The 7,638-nt window shown below is 46.6% G+C and overlaps 1 long non-coding RNA gene across 1 annotated transcript; it reads right to left on the bottom strand.

Annotated features, from left to right (window-relative positions):
• Nucleotides 1-298: 298 nt before the first annotated feature.
• Nucleotides 299-803, bottom strand: LOC135571135 (uncharacterized). Its single transcript, XR_010463655.1, has 3 exons — nucleotides 602-803; nucleotides 450-511; nucleotides 299-367 (listed from the first exon to the last, which is right to left on the bottom strand). It is a non-coding gene; the product is annotated as an uncharacterized LOC135571135 (long non-coding RNA).
• Between the last annotated feature and the right edge of the window lie 6,835 nt (nucleotides 804-7,638).

The following is a 7,638-nucleotide window of genomic DNA, read 5'->3' as shown; positions in this document are numbered from 1 at the left end:
CTTCTTGTACTGAATGTCTATGTCTGCCAGTTCTATTTGGCGCCGGAGGTGGTTGCCATACAACTTTCTGATAGCTTGTGAGCTCTGTGAACACAATACAATTAGCGCAGCTGGAATTTGGCAGGATGTGGTGTCCTTTTATTAATACGCACTATGTTGCCAGGCTGGTTTTCCCACTGTATAGCATCTGGGTCCTGTAAAAGAAATTAGATTTTTTGATTTTGATGAGGACTCCTCACCATTGTAGAGTAAATAGTACTTTCACAGTCTTAACATGATACCTCATGCCTTCTGAATCCAGAGAGATGGTCTCCTCCTCATCATCGTCTCCATCATGTGCTGTTGCTGCTGCACTGGGGCCTTCACCCTATCACATTTAATCGGATTCATATTGAAGCTAGTAGACAAGACATGCCAGGCCTACAGTATGCCTTTGATGGAGTACTCACTGGATCAGCATCATCTGGTGCTTGTGCTGGTGGCTCTAACAGGAACACAGTGCTGCCAGGCACTGCAAGGCAATAGGTGAACCAAAGTCAGACAGTCCAAATTGATTCAATATGAATGTGGTTGTATCCCATGTAGAGATGGAAGGACATACCTTGAATGAAGCGGGTGGCATCTTGGGAGGAACCTATGCTCGTCTCTTTCCCCCCAGGGATCCCCTCTAAGACGGGCCTGCCTTTATTTAGCTCCAAGGCCATGTCCTCTGCTGGGGTAAGGTCAGCCTTTGGTGACCCACCACCCGTGCCTTGTCTGTGGGTATTCTTTTTCACTGCTAAAACAGTACAGACAATGTGTGAGCAGGCACCTTCTGGGTACAATATATGCTTGTGCTTTGTTAAATATTAGTCAGGGACCATACCATTCTGCAGAATGTTCTTGTATTTGATTTTGACCTGCTGCCATGTCCGTTTTGGCCCGTTCATGTTTAATCTACACACACACACACACACACACACACACACACACACACACACACACACACACACACACACACATTTAATGGAGTCACACTGCAAAAATTACTTGGTATTTTTGTCTTGTTTTCAGTAAAAATATCAAAAAAAAATTATCATAGCTTTATACAGTGTGATGGAGTTACTTTACACAATTTCACTCATATCTGCAGTGCATTTCAATTAAAATTTAACCGTTTCATAATTACAGTACAACTGCATTTTTGGAGATGTGAATTAAATATTTGAATTGTAATTGTGATGTTTCAGCGGAGCGGTGCCAACGTGAGTGTGTAATTGTGCACTGGTCTTACGCATTCAGGCGGTCTGCAATACTTTGCCACGCTTTTTCTCTTTGCTTTATCACTGTGGCGGTGTTGCCTTTCTTCTTAATTATATCTTTTACCTCCTCGTATGCCTCCATGAGGATTTGTGCTTCCGACGGGGAAAAGTACGCGGCTCTAGTTGCCATGGTAAATCAGTTCATCTGTGATCTGTGGCGGGGTCTATTTGAGTGAGCCGTGAGCGCGAAATGCCAACGTAAACACCTATCCAGGATTGGTTTCACCTGGCTTAATGAATCCGTGTCTGCTCATCCTGGCTTGGTCTTTGTGCAACCAATTAAGCCTGGACGCACATGTTTTGGCTTCATTGAGCTCAGCTGAGTCATTTATCCCGGATGTCTTAATTCTACTTTTGTGCAACAGGCCCCTGGTCGACACTAACAGTGTAATGTCAACGTAAACAACTGCTGTAGACTAACAGTGTAATGCCAACGTAAACAACTGGTGGAGACTAACAGTGAAATGTCAACGTAAACAGCTGGTGTAGACTAACAGTGAAATGCCAATGTAAACAACTGGTCTAGACTAACAGTGAAATGCCAACGTAAACAACTGGTGTAGACTAACAGTGAAATGCCAACGTAAACAACTGGTGTAGACTAACAGTGAAATGCCAATGTAAACAACTGGTGTAGACTAACAGTGAAATGCCAACGTAAACAACTGGTGTAGACTAACAGTGAAATGCCAACGTAAACAACTGGTCTAGACTAACAGTGAAATGCCAACGTAAACAACTGGTCTAGACTAACAGTGAAATGCCAACGTAAACAACTGGTGTAGACTAACAGTGAAATGCCAACGTAAACAACTGGTCTAGACTAACAGTGAAATGCCAACGTAAACAACTGGTCGAGACTAACAGTGAAATGCCAACGTAAACAACTAGTCTAGACTAACAGTGTAATGCCAACGTAAACAACTGGTCTAGACTAACAGTGAAATGCCAACGTAAACAACTGGTGTAGACTAACAGTGTAATGCCAACGTAAACAACTGGTCGACACTAACAGTGAAATGCCAACGTAAACAACTGGTCTAGACTAACAGTGTAATGCCAACGTAAACAACTGGTGTAGACTAACAGTGAAATGCCAACGTAAACAACTGGTGTAGACTAACAGTGAAATGCCAACGTAAACAACTGGTGTAGACTAACAGTGAAATGCCAACGTAAACAACTGGTCTAGACTAACAGTGTAATGCCAACGTAAACAACTGGTCTAGACTAACAGTGAAATGCCAACGTAAACAACTGGTCTAGACTAACAGTGAAATGCCAACGGTCTAGACTAACAGTAAAAACAACTGGTCTAGACTAACAGTGAAATGCCAACGTAAACAACTGGTCTAGACTAACAGTGAAATGCCAACGTAAACAACTGGTCTAGACTAACAGTGAAATGCCAACGTAAACAACTGGTCGACACTAACAGTGAAATGCCAACGTAAACAACTGGTCGACACTAACAGTGAAATGCCAACGTAAACAACTGGTCTAGACTAACAGTGAAATGCCAACGTAAACAACTGGTCTAGACTAACAGTGAAATGCCAACGTAAACAACTGGTCGACACTAACAGTGAAATGCCAACGTAAACAACTGGTCGACACTAACAGTGAAATGCCAACGTAAACAACTGGTCGACACTAACAGTGTAATGCCAACGTAAACAACTGGTCGACACTAACAGTGAAATGCCAACGTAAACAACTGGTCGACACCAACAGTGAAATGCCAACGTAAACAACTGGTCTAGACTAACAGTGAAATGCCAACGTAAACAACTGGTCGACACTAACAGTGAAATGCCAACGTAAACAACTGGTCGACACTAACAGTGAAATGCCAACGTAAACAACTGGTCGACACTAACAGTGTAATGCCAACGTAAACAACTGGTCGACACTAACAGTGAAATGCCAACGTAAACAACTGGTCGACACCAACAGTGAAATGCCAACGTAAACAACTGGGGCCTGTTGCACAAAAGTAGAATTAAGACATCCGGGATAAATGACTCAGCTGAGCTCAATGAAGCCAAAACATGTGCGTCCAGGCTTAATTGGTTGCACAAAGACCAAGCCAGGATGAGCAGACACGGATTCATTAAGCCAGGTGAAACCAATCCTGGATAGGTGCGCGCTCACGGCTCACTCAAATAGACCCCGCCACAGATCACAGATTAACTGATTTACCATGGCAACTAGAGCCGCGTACTTTTCCCCGTCGGAAGCACAAATCCTCATGGAGGCATACGAGGAGGTAAAAGATATAATTAAGAAGAAAGGCAACACCGCCACAGTGATAAAGCAAAGAGAAAAAGTGTGGCAAAGTATTGCAGACCGCCTGAATGCGTAAGTAGTGCACAATTACACACTCACCGCTCCGCTGAAACATCACAATTACAATTCAAATATTTAATTCACATCTCCAAAAATGCAGTTGTACTGTAATTATGAAACGGTTAAATTTTTAATTGAAATGCACTGCAGATATGAGTGAAATTGTGTAAAGTAACTCCATCACACTGTATAAAGCTATGATACATTTTTTGATATTTTTACTGAAAACAAGACAAAAATACCAATTAAATGTGTGTGTGTGTGTGTGTGTGTGTGTGTGTGTGTAGATTAAACATGAACGGGCCAAAACGGACATGGCAGCAGGTCAAAATCAAATACAAGAACATTCTGCAGAATGGTATGGTCCCTGACTAATATTTAACAAAGCACAAGCATATATTGTACCCAGAAGGTGCCTGCTCACACATTGTCTGTACTGTTTTAGCAGTGAAAAAGAATACCCACAGACAAGGCACGGGTGGTGGGTCACCAAAGGCTGACCTTACCCCAGCAGAGGACATGGCCTTGGAGCTAAATAAAGGCAGGCCCGTCTTAGAGGGGATCCCTGGGGGGAAAGAGACGAGCATAGGTTCCTCCCAAGATGCCACCCGCTTCATTCAAGGTATGTCCTTCCATCTCTACATGGGATACAACCACATTCATATTGAATCAATTTGGACTGTCTGACTTTGGTTTACCTATTGCCTGGCAGCACTGTGTTCCTGTTAGAGCCACCAGCACAAGCACCAGACGATGCTGATCCAGTGAGTACTCCATCAAAGGCATACTGTAGGCCTGGCATGTCTTGTCTACTAGCTTCAATATGAATCCGATTAAATGTGATAGGGTGAAGGCCCCAGTGCAGCAGCAACAGCACATGATGGAGACGATGATGAGGAGGAGACCATCTCTCTGGATTCCAGAAGGCATGAGGTATCATGTTAAGACTGTGAAAGTACTATTTACTCTACAATGGTGAGGAGTCCTCATCAAAATCAAAAAATCTAATTTCTTTTACAGGACCCAGATGCTATACAGTGGGAAAACCAGCCTGGCAACATAGTGCGTATTAATAAAAGGACATCACATCCTGCCAAATTCCAGCTGCGCTAATTGTATTGTGTTCACAGAGCTCACAAGCTATCAGAAAGTTGTATGGCAACCACCTTCCCAGCAATCAGTACAACCAAGTCATCGTTATAAGGCATCGCCCTCTTTTGCCCACCCCCCCCCAGCACCAGGTGTGGCCACTAGCCTATATGAAGGCCCAAAATTGTGTGTTCCTTTCTGCTCTGACAATGGCATGCCCATTCGTGCGAGATGTGGTGGATGAAGAAGCACTTGTGCTGAGGAGAGCCTTCAGGCGAGAAAGGGTCTTCAGGGACCGGTTGGACCCACTGGCCTTCCCTGATGACCATCTATATGAAAGATACAGGTTTTCTGCAGATGGCATCAGGTATCTATGCAGACTACTGGGTCCCAGGATTAAGCACCGCACTGCACGGAGCCATGCACTGAGTGTGGAGCAAATGGTTTGTGTGGCCTTGCGCTTTTTTGCTAGTGGAGCCTTCCTGTACTCAGTGGGGGATGCAGAACAGCTGAACAAGGCCACAATTTGCCTCACAATAAGGAGTGTGTGTCTGGCTATCAAAGCATTAGCAGATGTCTTCATCTCCTTCCCTGGCCACAGAAGACTCTGTGACATCAAAGAGGAGTTCTATAGGATTGCAGGTAAGAGGATCTACAAATTACAGGACAACTGTTAACACATAGTAGGATACTCATTACTTTGTGTGACATTTACATTTAAGTCATTTAGCAGACGCTCTTATCCAGAGAGACTTACAAATTGGTGCTTTCACCTTATGACATCCAGTGGAACAGCCACTTTACAATAGTGCATCTAGGTCTTTTAAGGGGGGGTGAGAAGGATTACTTTATCCTATCCTAGGTATTCCTTAAAGAGGTGGGGTTTCAGGTGTCTCCGGAAGGTGGTGATTGACTCCGCTGTCCTGGCGTCGTGAGGAGTTTGTTCCACCATTGGGGGCCAGAGCAGCGAACAGTTTTGACTGGGCTGAGCGGGAACTGTACTTCCTCAGTGGTAGGGAGGCGAGCAGGCCAGAGGTGGATGAACGCAGTGCCCTTGTTTGGGTGTAGAGCCTGATCAGAGCCTGGAGGTACTGAGGTGCCGTTCCCCCCGCAGCTCCGTAGGCAAGCACCATGGTCTTGTAGCGGATGCGAGCTTCAACTGGAAGCCAGTGGAGAGAGCGGAGGAGCGGGGTGACGTGAGAGAACTTGGGAAGGTTGAACACCAGACGGGCTGCGGCGTTCTGGATGAGTTGTAGGGGTTTAATGGCACAGGCAGGGAGCCCAGCCAACAGCGAGTTGCAGTAATCCAGACGGGAGATGACAAGTGCCTGGATTAGGACCTGCGCCGCTTCCTGTGTGAGGCAGGGTCGTACTCTGCGGATGTTGTAGAGCATGAACCTACAGGAACGGGCCACCGCCTTGATGTTATTTGAGAACGACAGGGTGTTGTCCAGGATCACGCCAAGGTTCTTAGCGCTCTGGGACGAGGACACAATGGAGTTGTCAACCGTGATGGCGAGATCATGGAACGGGCACTCCTTCCCCGGGAGGAAGAGCAGCTCCGTCTTGCCGAGGTTCAGCTTGAGGTGATGATCCGTCATCCACACTGATATGTCTGCCAGACATGCAGAGATGCGATTCGCCACCTGGTCGTCAGAAGGGGGAAAGGAGAAGATTAATTGTGTGTCGTCTGCATAGCAATGATAGGAGAGACCATGTGAGGTTATGACAGAGCCAAGTGACTTGGTGTATAGCGAGAATAGGAGAGTGCCTAGAACAGAGCCCTGGGGGACACCAGTGGTGAGAGCACGTGGTGAGGAGACGGATTCTCGCCACGCCACCTGGTAGGAGCGACCTGTCAGGTAGGACGCAATCCAAGCGTGGGCCGCGCCGGAGATGCCCAACTCGGAGAGGGTGGAGAGGAGGATCTGATGGTTCACAGTATCGAAGGCAGCCGATAGGTCTAGAAGGATGAGAGCAGAGGAGAGAGAGTTAGCTTTAGCAGTGCGGAGCGCCTCCGTGATACAGAGAAGAGCAGTCTCAGTTGAATGACTAGTCTTGAAACCTGACTGATTTGGATCAAGAAGGTCATTCTGAGAGAGATAGCGGGAGAGCTGGCCAAGGAGGGCACGTTCAAGAGTTTTGGAGAGAAAAGAAAGAAGGGATACTGGTCTGTAGTTGTTGACATCGGAGGGATCGAGTGTAGGTTTTTCAGAAGGGGTGCAACTCTCGCTCTCTTGAAGACGGGAGGGGCGTAGCCAGCGGTCAGGGATGAGTTGATGAGCGAGGTGAGGTAAGGGAGAAGGTCACCGGAGATGGTCTGGAGAAGAGAGGAGGGGATAGGGTCAAGCGGGCAGGTTGTTGGGCGGCCGGCCGTCACAAGACGCGAGATGTCATCTGGAGAGAGAGGGGAGAAAGAGGTCAGAGCACAGGGTAGGGCAGTGTGAGCAGAACCAGCGGTGTCGTTTGACTTAGCAAACGAGGATCGGATGTCGTCGACCTTCTTTTCAAAATGGTTGACGAAGTCATCTGCAGAGAGGGAGGAGGGGGAGGAGGATTCAAGAGGGAGGAGAAGGTTGCAAAGAGCTTCCTAGGGTTAGAGGCAGATGCTTGGAATTTAGAGTGGTAGAAAGTGGCTTTAGCAGCAGAGACAGAGGAGGAAAATGTAGAGAGGAGGGAGTGAAAGGATGCCAGGTCCGCAGGGAGGCGAGTTTTCCTCCATTTCCGCTCGGCTGCCCGGAGCCCTGTGACAGGTTTCCCCAATGTCATTGGTGCAGTGGACTGCACACACATAAGGATAAAAGCCCCCTCAGGTGCCCATGAGGCCGATTTTGTGAATAGGAAATCCTTTCACAGCATTAATGTTCAGGTGAACATAACTTTTTGATATTGTCCATTG

Source organism: Oncorhynchus nerka, unplaced genomic scaffold (assembly GCF_034236695.1).
Source record: "Oncorhynchus nerka isolate Pitt River unplaced genomic scaffold, Oner_Uvic_2.0 unplaced_scaffold_755, whole genome shotgun sequence".
Taxonomy (NCBI): domain Eukaryota; kingdom Metazoa; phylum Chordata; class Actinopteri; order Salmoniformes; family Salmonidae; genus Oncorhynchus; species Oncorhynchus nerka.
The sequence above is the reverse complement of the archived record's forward strand: the minus strand, read 5'-3'. Positions and strand labels throughout refer to the sequence as shown.